We start from the raw sequence: 15,016 nt of genomic DNA on the forward strand, positions 1-15,016 counted from the left end.
ATGGATTGCTGCTTTTCACGATTTGTCAGTGAATTCCACGCCAGCGGGCTAAAGGTTAACTTTCAATTTTAAGTTGGATTTTTCTGTGCCACTTTCTGCATGTAGGCGGTTGTAATTTGTTGGAAACTTTGTGCCGTCAAAGGCCGTATTCTTAGTACTTAAAACTGTCTCCAGGTTTTCGTTCTTGGTTCAAATGGTTCAAATGGCTCTGAGCACTATGGGACTTAACTTCTAAGGTCATCAGTCCCCTAAAACTTAGAACTACTTAAACCTAACTAACCTAAGGACACCACACACATCCCGAGGAAGGATTCGAACCTGCGACCGTAGCGGTCGCGCGGTTCCAGACTGTAGCGCCCAGAGCCGCTCGGCCTTTTCGTTCTTGGTCAAAGGTCAAAGTCCTGAGTGAGTTGGTCTGCAGATTATCTTTTATGAATGTTAATTTGATTCAAGTTGTCTTAACGGCAGAATTATATCAACTGTAGCTGCAGTTTATTACGCAACACCGAATTCAAAAAACTTAGAGCCGGATTTATCTCCATTTGTTCTCTGCTTTGATAATCCTGTATTTTACCGTTGTGGCGGTTTGTTTAAGTGAATTGTATATTAATGTTGGTTTTGTGTGAACTATAGAAGTTTTTGCCATTGTACTGCCCGCGCTGGTTATTGTTTCCGGTCAGTTATGTTAGAGTCCTTTGCTGCTAAGATAATTCACATTTGAATGGTTTGAAACCTAGCTTGCAATAAAAATTGTTACCTTATTGTCTGTCTTATTGCCTGGGTCAAAATTCGTTCATTCATCTTACATCAGTAGTTAAGATTTTTTTAAATTGTAATTGTGAAGTTAATTCTATGTAACTATTGCACAAACTATATACGATGTGGATAAGCAGATAGTCTTGATACTTGCACCCTTTGAAGATGGTACCTGTGTAGGCTGCATTCCTGTAACACTCTCCAAATGGATATGTGACCTGCTCCTGTAGCGCAGGGTACAGCTCCCCTTGCTCCTTGAGGGAGCATTATTAAATCTACAAATCACATCTACCTCAAAATCTGGTCTTCTCACGTCACTTTTACCACTATCAGCATGGTGAGGACCGGAACTCCCTGTTTCTCACAAGCGTCCATAAGAAATGATACGTTGGTGTGGGTGTCCTGTGTTAGGGAACCGATTTTGGTTGATACGAAGAGCTCCTCTTCCATTTCCCTTGCCTCACTGCAACATATAATCAAATAAATGACGTCATCAAATCCTTACTCTATATTTCACTGACGAGTGACAGCAAGAAAGCCTGATTTCGTGATTAGTAAGTTGCATTACATCGAGGATACAGTGCTACAACAACACAAGCTGAGTGCAGCATTGGTAAGGTGCACTCCACTGAAAATACCGTATTACCACAACACAAGCTGAGTGATAGGACTGGTACACTCCACAGAATAACAACCTCACTAGGAGCTACGCAGTAGATCGCTAGGTGGCGCTGCCTATCATGACGATGTGCATAACTCGTAAACGGCGGCTCGCAATCTATATGTTCCTCCTGACGAAAACTGATCGTCTTTATGCGATCTATCATCCCTCACAATTAGTCGATGAGGTCCTGAAGCATCCAGTATACAGTGTGGGGAAAATAGAAGTGGCCCAGAGAACAGAATTTCAGGGTACAAAGAAACACAGCAGAGGAAAGGAAATATATTTAATTTGGTAGGACTCTGAAGCCTTTTCTGATGAAATGTAGCGACGTTTTCTGGTGCGTGGACACGTTTCGGAATGTTTCTGACTTGTTCAAAACTGATCCTGAGGCCATTTTCGGACTAAGCGTTGCATGGAACTCTTTGGTGGCATTCTGACACTATTAAACTTCTCAGTAAACAAATGACCACACCGTTTCCACGAACTCTGTTGTCACGGAACTTTCCGCAACGAACACCTGCTTCTCCACTGTGAGTAACATCGTCCCCTTTGCATTGACCCACTCACACTGACACAGCCCGCGCTACACTCCGAACCGGTGTGGATCTCGTGGTGGGTGTACATGTGGAGTGCAAAAAAATGGTTCAAATGGCTCTGAGGACTATGGGACTTAACTTCTGAGGTCATCAGTCCCCTAGAACTTAGAACTGCTTAAACCTAACTAACCTAAGGACATCACACACATCCATGCCCGAGGCAGGATTCGAACCTGCGACCGTAGCAGTCACGCGGTTCCGGACTGAGGCGCCTAGAACCGCACGGCCACCGCCTAAACTAAGGGCATCACACACATCCATGCCCGAGGCAGGATTCGAACCTGCGACCGTTGGGGTCGCGCAGTTCCAGAATGTAGGGCCTAGAACCGCTCGGCCACTACGGCCGGCCCATGTGGAGTGCAGTCATGGGGTGTGTTTATATGTATACATTCACGTTCAGTCGTATCCACTAGTCCGGGACACTTATATTTGCCCCATAGTGTATTAATGCAGTGGAGCACGTTAATAAAAATAAAGTTTTACAAAAAATAACATGAGCGAGCCGTGTGGTAGCAGCTGTGTGATCCAAGCGAAATATCACGTTAGCGAGAGGTGTCTCTTCGATAGTCGTCGTTTTTCCATGAAACTCCCTAGACGAAATGACAATGTAGAAATAACACTGTGTGCGTTAACACGTGAGGTCCGACTTCTCAACATGTCATCTGTCTTGGTTTCGTCAGTCAGTTTTTGCGTCGTCTCTGTGTCTGCGTATTTGGAGGGGGTGGGGGGGACGGGATCTACCTCCCCGGTCGCTCGGTGCGGCCCTGGTCGCAAATTTGTACTGCGCTCGCGAGGGGCTTGTAAGTCACTCGGAGCGAGGCATCGTTTTTCCCGTCGAGTCCGTCGATCCAGCCCTGTTCCTAGAAACTTTGTCGGTGCGTTTCTGCTACAATTCTGTAGTGGTACATTTGCTTAATAACAAAACCACACGTTTCAATTTCGTGGCTGGCAGATAGTATTTTAACTCGACGCTCAAACTGGAGCACATGTTGGCAGCGAGTACGCTGGTTTTGTCGGCTGCCGCGGAAGTGCGGGCTGATTCCTGGAAGGCGATCCTGTGCTATTAGGCGGACGTGTCGCTCCGCAGGGGTGCACAAACAGGTCGATAGCCGTGCACACCCTATCGTCCGCCTGACGGTCTCCCCCCCACCCCCTACACCCCACACCCCACCCAGCCAGGCCGCCTCCCACGCAACGCCACCCACAGGCAGTCTACTCTGGACGCCACGGTCGCTAGGTTTTACGGCCACTCTGCGCTGCCCTTTTACACTCACGAACGCTTGACCAACGAATCGACAGGTACTTTCTTCCCGTCCAGCCAAACAACAGCTCATGTAGAAAATCTTTGAGAAGACATACGAGCTAGTTTTCTGCTGTAAACTACTCGTACGTCTGCGAGGAAAGTCTATCGAGCGTAGCACTTTGTTATCATTGTTACATTATTAAACTTCTTTCTATCTTATTGCGTGCCTGTTTTTTGCAACTGAATGATGCAGGATCCAATGCCTGACTTTTTGGTCGACGCCTACATCTACACCCGCACCGTACAGTGCATGGTGGAGGGTACATCGTACCAAAATTATCTATTATCTTTCCTATCGCATAAATTTACTGGGAAAAGGACAATAATAATGTTTATCTGTCCCTTTACGCGTCCTAATGTCTAATTATCTCCACGCGAGATGTACACTCCTTAATCAAAAGTATCTGGACACCTATCACTGGTCAATAACACGGGATGTATCACCCGTTGCCTTTATGACAGCTTGAAATCTGCTGGGAACATTTTCAGTGACTGGATGTCTGTAGAGGAATGGCAGACTATTCATTAAGAAATGTAATTACGGAAGGTAGTGATGCTGAGCGCTGGAGTGTGGAGCGAGGTCGACATTCCAGCTCTTAGCAAAGGTGTCCCATTGAGTTGAGGCAGGGAATCTGAGCAAACCAGTCCATTTCAGGGATGTTATTACTCACAAACTTCTGCCTCACAGATGCTGTTCAAGACAGGGTGTATTGTCGTGCTGTTGCAGACAATCATCGTCCCCGTGCCGTTCCTCTACTGTGCGCTGTAGAGAATGCTGTAAAATACACTACTGGCCATTAAAACTGCTACACCACGAAAATCACCTGCTACAGACGTGAAATTTAACCGACAGGAAGAAGATGCTGTGATATGCAAATGATTAGCTTTTCAGAGCATTCACACAATGTTGGTGCCGGAGGCGACACCTACAACGCGCTGACATGAGGAAAGTTTCCAACCGATTTCTCATACACAAACAGCAGTTGTCCGACGTTGCCTCGTGAAACGTTGTTGTGATGCCTCGTGTAAGGAGGGGAAACGCGTACCATCACGTTTCCGACTTTGATAAAGGACGGATTGTAGCCTATCGTGATTGTAGTTTATCGTATCGCGACATTGCTGCTCTCGTTCGTGGAGATCCAATGACTGTTAGCAGAATATGGAATCGTTGTGTTCAGGAGGGTAATACGGAACGCTGTGCTGGATCCCAGAGGCCTCGTATCACTAGCAGTCGACATTACAGGCATCTTATCCGCATGGCTGTAACGGATCGTGCAGCCACGTCTGTATCCCTGAGTCAACAGATGGGGGCATTTCCAAGACAACAACCATCTGCACCAACAGTTCGACGACGTTTGCAGCAGCATGGACTATCAGCTCGGAGACCATGGCTGCGATTACCCTTGACGCTGCACCACACACAGGAGCTCCTGCGATGGTGTACTCAACGACGGACCTGGGTGCACGAATGGCAAAACATAATTTTTTCGGATGAATCCGGGTTCTGTTTACAACATCATGATGGTCGCATCCGTGTTTGGCGATATCGCGGTGAACGCACATTGGAAACGTCATCGCCATACTGGCGTATCAGTTGGCGGGATGGTATGGGGTGCCATTGGTTACACGTCTCGGTCACCTCTTGTTCGCATTGACGGCACTTTGAACAGTGGATGTTACATTTCAGATGTGTTACGACCCGTGGCTCTACCCTTCGTTCGATCCCTGCGAAACCCTATATTTCAGCATGATAATGCACGACCGCATGTTGCAGGTCCTGTACCGGCATTTCTGTATACAGAAAATGTTCGACTGCTGCCCTGGCCAGCACATTCTGCAGATCTAACACCAATTGAAAACGTCTGGTCAATGGTGGCCGGGCAACTCGCTCGTCACAATATGCCAGTCACTACTCTTGATGAGCCCGCATCTCGTGGTCGTGCGGTAGCGTTCTCGCTTCCCACGCCCGGGTTCCCGGGTTCGATTCCCGGCGGGGTCAGGGATTTTCTCTGCCTCGTGATGGCTGGGTGTTGTGTGATGTCCTTAGGTTAGTTAGGTTTAAGTAGTTCTAAGTTCTAGGGGACTGATGACCATAGATGTTAAGTCCCATAGTGCTCAGAGCCATTTGATCCATTTGAACTACTCTTGATGAACTGTGGTATCGTGTTGAAGCTGCATGGGCAGCTGTACGTGCACACGCCATGCAACCTCTGTTTGACTCAATGCCCAGGCGTATCAAGGCCGTTACTGCGGCCAGAGGCAGTTGTTGTGGGTAGTGATTTCTCAGGATCTATACACCCAAATTGTGTAAAAATATAATCACGTGTCAGTTCTAGTACACTATATTTGTCCAATGAATACCTGTTTATCATCTGAATTTCTTCTTGGTGTAGCAATTTTAATGGCCAATAGTGGATGTTCATATCCTACCGCATTTTAACGTTTACTTAACAAAATAAGAGCATCACACCGTAAGCACGAAACACGTCACCACACAGTGACAACACCTCCTACGTATTTATTATATCCAATTATAATAATATTTAATACTCGTTTACACATTATTATATATTTTATAATACAATAATTTATTTTAAGCTAAAAACATAAGTAGCTATAACCCTTGGTAAACAAATGTGTTAAAATAATCACTTAATAATAATAATAATAAATGAAGAGAAAAGGTGCCTAAATCGAAACAAATTAATTCAAAATATCCAAATCAATACACAACCTAATTTCTAAAAAAACTTTTAATTTATATATTAAATAAATGAAGTGCCTGATTAAGAGGGTTACCGTGATAGGGTAAATTAAGTAAACAAAAATTACCTTCTTTAGTATCAAAAAATAGCGTGCATCATACACCTTAATGTAAAAAGGTACGCTAATCAAGCTAATGGGTTCATACCACATTTATAGAGGTATCAATCCTCTCCTTTTTAATGACCAACAACTCTACAAAACTTCCCTTCCTATCAATATTAATGATAGGAACGATCCTGACCATTTCATAAAATTCCTGATTTGGGGTTTGAATAGGACTTGAGATCAACTTATTTTCATTTATTCCACTTCTAACAAAAAATAAAAATACATTGATAAGTGAATCATCAATGAAATATTTTATTGTCCAAGCAATAGCATCGAAAATACTATTATTTTCAATTTTGTTGATTCAAATACCCAATAGGGTGGGAAACAGAATTTATCCCCTCAATAATAATCAGATCCAGATTATTATTAAAGATTGTAGCTGCACCCTTTCATTTACTATTATGGCAGGTAACGTTCTCCAGGCATTCTTCAAACAGAAACCTATTCATTGGATTGTCACGGCGTGTAGAGTGATTCATCACTCCAAATTACTCGTATCCAGTCATGAACCACTCTTCACATCGCCTCACGTATCACTCAGCACTGACTACGGAGATGAGGAGATACCAGACCACTGTGCCCAAAGCCACTGAGCTCTCTGGACTACTAGTAGTACTGCTTGCCGAGTGTACCCATAATCCCTGTGTTAGCTGGGTTACTGCTAGCATTTTGGAACTCACGAGTGATTCCTTCCGCTGATTTCAAGCGATTTTTTTCCAACCGTCCTCCACAATGCTCCAAGTTTGTGTTCAAAAATGTTCAAATGGGTGTGAAATCTTATGGGACTTAACTGCTAAGGTCATCAGGCCCTAAGCTTACACACTACTTAACCTAAATTATCCTAAGGACAACACGCACACTCATGCCCAAGGGAGGACTCAAACCTCCGCCAGGACCAGCTACACAGTCCATGACTGCAGCGCCCGAGACCGCTCGGCTTATCCCGCGCGGCAAAGTTTGTCTGTCAGTACATAGGATCTGCCTAGTGTCCGTCCCTTCGCGTTTCCACTTCGCCATCCATCACCAACTTGGGCAACTTTAGATCGGTTGCAGTGTCGCCGTTCGGTTAGTTGCTCAGGTGGCATCCAATGACTGGTTCACTTACGAAGTGAGTTAGCTCTCCTGTCCTACCCATTCTGCCGCCACTGCTTTTCTACTGACAACAAGTTACTCCCCTCTTTTTATACTAGCGGATCCGCCTCTTGTTACACATACCCATGAATTCCTCATTAAATAGGGGTGTCCGGATGCTTTTGGTCAGATAGCCTACGTTGGTGACACCATAATGATCACACAGTATTCGTCGTATACACGTTGTCTCTTTCAGAGATACTAGTTTAAGTTCCCTGAGTATATCTACGACACTTTCATGTGCGCTGTACGTACTCCTCATGATAATAGCAACGCATCTCTGAATTCCTTCGACGTCTGTTGTCATGTCCACTAGATAAAGACTCCAAACACTAGAACAACACTCTAGATATTGTCCCGCCAGTGTCTTGTATGCGATTTCCTTTACTGATAGATTACATTTCCTCACCACCATTTCTGTAATAACGCCTTTACGTGATCGTTCCTACGCCGTTGCTTCTTAGTAGTATCCCTAAATGTACGATTTGATGTGGTCAATATGTTCACTATTAACTACATACCATAGGCTTCTTTCTCTTGGTTATAGACATTATCTCACATTTATCCTCACTTAAAGAGAGCTGCCATCAATTACACCAAGTGTGAATTTTGCACATGTCTTCCTGAAATTCCTTACAACTGTCCATTGATGATAGACTCTTGCGCACAACAGCCTCGTCAGCGAACAATATTATAATGATGGCTATCCTCGCTGATAAATGGCGTTAATGTCCTGCTATTACTTCCATTTATTGCTGAAAGGAAACGCACCCATTACTGGACGTACTCATCACTGATTCAAAATCGTGATGAAAGAGGAAGGTGACCGAATGCTGCTCCCGCTCTAAGCAATCGTCCATCGCTTACGCAGTGCGCCTCTCAGCTTCTCTACAAGAACAATGCGTACGAGGCTTTTCCGGTACGCATTCCGCACGCTATTCTGACGCTCCAAGCACATCGAACTCTTGCTTCATCACTCTAGAATTTGACCCCCGCCCGCAAGATCTGAACCACCTACATTAGGTACTCAGATAAAATGGATGGAATGGGTTGCAAAGTCGTCTGAGTTTGGAAAGCCTCTACAAGGTGAACTGCAGTACTAGTCCAAGATGCTGCTCCAAACTGGTGTAAAAATGAATGTCCGGAATGGAAAATGCTGAACGCGAAAATGAAGGTTTTGCCCTGTCTAACTACTCCCTAAAGCGGATCTTAGGATCACTTAATGGTGATGTTATTTCCTCCTTATTACTCTTCAACATATAAATTACAACGTAAAATATAAATGCATGATTAAGGGAACTAGTAACAACAAAATGATAAATGTTGTTTCTGCTTATACATTTATTGTAGATTAAAACCCCTTCATACATCACAAATGTTTGTATATCAATGTCCAATGAACGTAAAGAGGTACAAATGAATTTCCTTCTAATATTACTGATCAACTGCCCAAATCTGCCCTTTTTATGGCTACGCCATCTAATATAAATAACGCGAGATGACTGACATCATATAGGTACCAAATACTAGAAGACACTACTTTCAAAGATCATCTACAGTGGTGTGCAACCTCAGTGAAAATAAAGTTATAAAGTTACGTGATCACAGCTGTTTAGCTTTATAGCCCTAACAAGCCGAAGCAATTAGCAATAACACCGTAAGTACTGTGTCCGGTGCGTCGGATTGACGGTTCTCGTACACGTCTGCGACGACGGAAGAACTCCAGCCACAAAATACAAAGAAAAAAGCTCATTCAAACTCTAGGACGGCAGAAGGCTCTCACAGTAAGATATAATACTGTCTTCTCCTCTCTGTGTTCTACAGACAAGAAACGCGAACTCCCATCGACAAGGACGGAATTCAGATAACGTCTCAGCGTGAGTATGGACAGAAGAAGTGCTCTCAATCACTGAACACTGCATACATAACGATGATTCCCTACCCAGAGGCGAAGTCCAGAATCGAATATGTTCGCAACAGTACAGTGCCTAACCCTTCACTAACTATAAGATCTCCTGAGAGCTAAGACAGCAAGTCTACCTGTACCAACAAAAGCTGATACTGAGCGACTGTTAAGCATGGGTTCTCAAAACGGAAGACCTCTTTCCTCCACTGGCTTCCCAGGAAAGCTCGGATCCCCTCCCACGTAATTACAGAATATTCTCGAAACCACAGAATATTCTCGTTTCCACAGATTCTTCTGAACCCCGACCAACCATATTTAATATTTTGTCGTACAGCGCGGAAAGTTTGCGAGGAGATACCTATTCCTGTTAATTAGGAATTCATATAATGGTACGCTTCTCCTCGGAAATAGCGCAGGCTGGGTTATATCCGAGGTAACGCTTTCTCGTTCCTCTCTGTCGTGTCCAAGATTTTCAGAGTTTCCGAAGTACATTATCCTATTACATTATCCTTCCAACCTCTCTACAATACCGACCGGCCGTCGTTCTGCTGTGATTCAGCACTCAGTTGCCCCGACCGTCCGTAATGGGCTACTTCCTGTGTTAAGGAGAACCAACAAACATGTGCAGGCTTTTACACCCAGGGCCTAAGTTACGCCTATCATTCCATTTCCACTGGCGTTCCAACCTCTGCCAGTATAGTCAATCATTCATTTCGCCGTTTTCATAATAAAGACAATCTACCATCCTTCATGCAATAAGCGTTAACAACTATTTACTAAGTGTACGTGACAATGTCCGTCTTCTTTAAATATTCATATATACGAGGTACAATCTATCAAATGATACCTAATTCCGAATGTAAACCATGACAAAGTATGTAGATCAGTCCTTGCAAAGTACGAAATTATAGCCACCTTACAGTATTGAATTCATGGCATTTTGTGGCCCACTGATGTGGAAGGTTTGCAAGCCATTAAAGAGGTGCAGAATTAAGTCACTTTTATGGCCTACACAAAAGAAGTACGGCAATTTCTGAGGCCTATGAAGGCTTTAAGGGAGCATGTATTGTCATCAAAGAAGTAGCACGCCCCATGAGGCAGCCGCAGAAGAAGCACCGGAGTCCTTCGTGGCTACGCTACATCAAGAAACCATCCATAGAAACCACGCCTTAGAAAATGGCCTTCGAGTTATATATCAGAGTCTCACGGTCATCAAACTTATAATCGTCTTTGGGACAGCACCACGAGCTACAGAATTCAAAATGGTAGACATTACTTTCAATACATACGATTTCCGAAGGCTGTCTAAAGCGTAGGGTTCAATATGCCTCCAATGAATCACTTACAGTGAATTTTATGAGGAAACTCTTCCTTATGTGCTGATGAGTAGGCTGCAGAGACGTCTTGAACGGTAGCGCGGCACCGATCAAGATAATACACTGAAGATCCAAATGAACTGGTACACCTGCCTAATATCTAGGGCGCCCGCGAGCATGCAGAAGTGTCGCAACACTACGTCACATGGACTCAACTAATGTCTAAAGTAGTGCTGGGGGGAATTGACACCATGACCCCTGCAGGGCTGTCCATAAATCCGTAGGAGTACGAGAGGTGGAGATCTCTTTTGAACAGAACCTTGCAAAGCATCCCAGATATGCTGAATAACGTTCATGTCTGTGGAGTTTGGTGGCCAGCGGAGGTGTTTAAACTCAGAAGAATGTTCCTGGAGCCACTTTGTAGCAATTCTGGACGTGTGGGGTGTTGTATTGTCCCGCTGGAATTGCCGAAGTCCGTCCGAATGCACAATGGACATGAATGGATGTAGGTGACAGAATGCTTACGTACGTGTCACCTGTCAGAGTCGTATCTGGACATATCAGGGATCCCATATCACTCCAACTGCACACGCCCCACACTATTACAGAGCTTGCACCAGACTGAACAGTCCTATGCTGACATGATAGATTAATGAGGATTTTTGCATACCCGTACATATCCATCCGCTGGATACAACTTGAAAAAAGACTTGTCCGAGCAGGCAACATGTTTCCAGTCATCAACAGTCCAATGTGTTGACAGGTGTACGCCAGGTATAAAGCTTTGTGTCGTGCAGTCACAATGGTACACATGTGAGCCTTCGGCTGCGTGAGCCCATATCGATGATATTTCGTCGAATGGTTGGCACGTTGACTCATGGTGATAGCCCAAAATTGAAATCTGCAGCAATTTCCGGGAGGGTTGCACTTCTGTCACGCTGAACGATTCTCTTCTGTCATCGCTGGTCCCGTTCTTGCAGGATCTTTTTCCAACCGGAGCGATATAGGAGATTTGATGTTTTACCGGATTCGTGATATTCACGATAAACTCGTGAAATTGTCGGAGGGAAAAATGCCCACTTCATCGCTTCTCGGAGACGCTGTGTCCCGTCGCTCGCGCGCCGACTATAGCATCACGTTCAAACTCACTAAAATCTTGATAACCTGCTATTGTAGCAGCAGTAACCGATCTAATAACTGCGCCAGATACTTGTTGTCCTATATAGGCGTTGTCGACCGCAGCGCCGTACTCTGCCCGTTTACATATCTCTGTATTTGAATATACATGCCCACGCCAGTTTCCTTGGAGCTTCAGTGTACATTCTGCATTCGTGAAACAGTGGATTAATATTCGGAAAGTTGTCGATTCAAACTGTGAAAAGCGAGATATAGATTTTCCATGGATTTCTTAGATGTATGGGAAGACACGGATTGGAATATAACCAATAAGTAACTGAGTACATCATAAACACAAGTAACTGACGACTTGGGGTGTAAGTGCTACTCTGACTAAAAGAAGTTGGAACAGGGGAGAAATTCGTGATGAGCTGCGTCAAATCAATTAGAAGCCTGATAAAAGAAAAAAAGCACATTCATCACGCATGTAGCCTATCTCTAACTTACGACGTGCTAAACTTCGGTGTTGATGTGGAGAAAATCTTACAGAAAAAAGAGATCAAGAGCTATAGCCTACAGTACAGGCGACACATACTTGTCCAGTATCGCCAACTTTCAGAAACAAAACGTTGAATTTTTGAGTAGTAAGGTACAAAAGCTTCCATGCCAATTCTTATTTGTGTCTTATTTGCATTTACATTTGAATGCATGACACTCTTAATTGTTATATGCCAACATAGCCACTGTGGTTGATCAAACATTCGTCCGATCAGAACATTAATAATGAAGTTCGAGCATCAATAAAGCTGTCTCTGAATTCTCTACGGTGCCTTAACGAATGTCGTTTTGGCCGCATATCGCCTATCACGTGAGTGGTTTCTCCAGTTATCTGAAAATGTGGAATTGTAGTGGGTTCACTGATCTTCTGTTGAAACTCAATCATCTTGCCAGTGCCAAACTCCAATGCAGTGAAGTACTGCCACTTGGCGACAGGGCAAGGAGGGAAAGTTTCTTCTGGGGACATACAAACTATAACTTCATATTACAAAAATTGGCGACTACGTCCAAAGATGTCTATGAAGGAAGCATAAGCGTTCCACTTCAATAAAAGAATAGCATGAACATGAAATTTTGCAAGCAAAGGATTTAAACGTACAAAACAGAGATTTGCATTATATCGTTACAGGAAAGAGTTAGCCATCCGTGCCACAACATCATGTTATTGTTGTGGTCTTCAGTCCTGAGACTGGTTTGATGCAGCTCTCCATGCTACTCTATCCTGTGCCAGCTTCTTCATCTCCCAGTACCTACTGCAGCCTACATTCTTCTGACTCTGCGTAGTGTATTCATCTCTTGGTCTCCCTGTACGATTTTTACCCTCCACGCTCCCCTCCAATATTAAATTGGTGATCCCTTGATGTCTCATAACATGTCCTATCAACCGATCCCTTCCTCTAGTCAAGTTGTGCCACAAACTCCTCCCCAATTCTATTCAATACCTCCTCATTAGTTATGTGATCTACCCATCTAATCTTCAGCATTCTTCTGTAACACCACATTTCGAAAGCTTCTATTCTCTTCTTGTCCAAACTATTTATCATCCATGTTTCACTTTCATACATGGCTACACTCCACACAAATACTTTCAGAAACGACTTCCTGACACTTAAATCTATACTCGATGTTAACAAATTTCTTTTCTTCAGAAACGCTTTCCTTGCCATTGCCAGTCTACATTTTATATCCTCTCTACTTCGACCATCATCAGTTATTTTGCTCCGCAAATAGCAAAACTCCTTTACTACTTTAAATCTCTCATTTCCTAATCTAATTCCCTCAGCATCACCAGACTTAATTTGACAACATTCCATTATCCTCGCTTTGCTTTTGTTGATGGCTCAAATGACTCTGAGCACTATGGGACTTAACTTCTGAGGTCATCAGTCCCCTAGAACTTAGAACTACTTAAACCTAACTAACCTAAGGACATCACACACATCCATGCCCAAGGCAGGATTAGAACCTGCGACCGTAGCGGTCGTGCGGTTCCAGACTGTAGCGCCTAGAACCGCTCGGCCAACCCGTCCGGCCTTTTGTTGATGGTCATCTTATATCCTCCTTTCAAGACACTGTCCATTCCGTTCAACTGCTCTTCCAAGTCCTTTGCTGTCTCTGACAGAATTACGATCTCACTGGCGAACCTCAAAGTTTTTATTTCTTCTCCATGGATTTTAATACCTACTCCAAATTTTTCTGTAGTTTCCTTTACTGCTTGCTCAATATACAGATTGAATAACATCGGGGAGAGGCTACAACCCTGTCTCACTCCCTTCCCATCCGCTGCTTCCCTTCCGTGCCCCTCGACTCTTATAACTGCCATCTGGTTTCTGTACAAATTATAAATAGCCTTTCGCTCCCTGTATTTTACCCGTGCCTCCTTCAGAATTTGAAAGAGAGTATTCCAGTCAACATTGTCAAAAGCTTTCTCTGCCGAATGTTGTGCTTCAGTCTGCTAATATAACTTCCATACAAAAAAGACTGACACTGATAGCAACTCCTATTCTATGGTGGATACCATCAGCATTTCCAGAATGAAAATTTCACTCTACAGCGGGGTGTGAGCTGTTATGATACTTTATGGCAGATGAAGACTGTGTGCGAGGCGGAGACTCGAACTCAGGACCTTTACCTTACGTGGGCAAGTGCTCTACTAGGTCCCGAATTCGAGTTTCGTTCCGGCACACAATTTTAACCTGCCATGAAGTTTCACCATTAGTATTATCAGTAATATGCCGACTGCAACATATGCAGCAAACATTAACAATACAAGAACTGAAGAAACCACACCACCGAAGGTCTCCTGATTCATGTGGTTCTAGAGGACATTTCTAGAAGCTGGAAGAGTGTGACACATAATTTAAACTTCAGGACAGAATAGCATCAGATATGGGAGTCAACCACAAATCAGTTACGAAGATGTGACACGTTGCTTAGCTGTAGTAGAGGGGTTCACGTAGAAGAGGAGTATATGGGCTATGCTGAAGTTCTTGATGACTGGCCCTAACCTACGCAAAACTAACGCCTGACAGCAGCGTGTGGCAACAAAACGTCGAATAAGTCATTTATTATATGTCGCACGCCTGGCTTGAGTTTACGTAGATCTCTGATCAGAGCTTTCTTGTTGTGATACGTTCGTACATTTTATATTTTACTAGGGAAGAACGTCGAAAATAAAGTGGACTGATAACGTAAGGAATAAGGAGAATCTCCGCATAATCGGCTAGGAAAGGAATATATGGAAAACACTGACATGAAGGAGGTACGGGATGACAGGACATCTTGCTGAGACAT

The sequence above is a fragment of the Schistocerca cancellata genome, chromosome 2 (genome assembly GCF_023864275.1).
Source record: "Schistocerca cancellata isolate TAMUIC-IGC-003103 chromosome 2, iqSchCanc2.1, whole genome shotgun sequence".
NCBI lineage: Eukaryota > Metazoa > Arthropoda > Insecta > Orthoptera > Acrididae > Schistocerca > Schistocerca cancellata.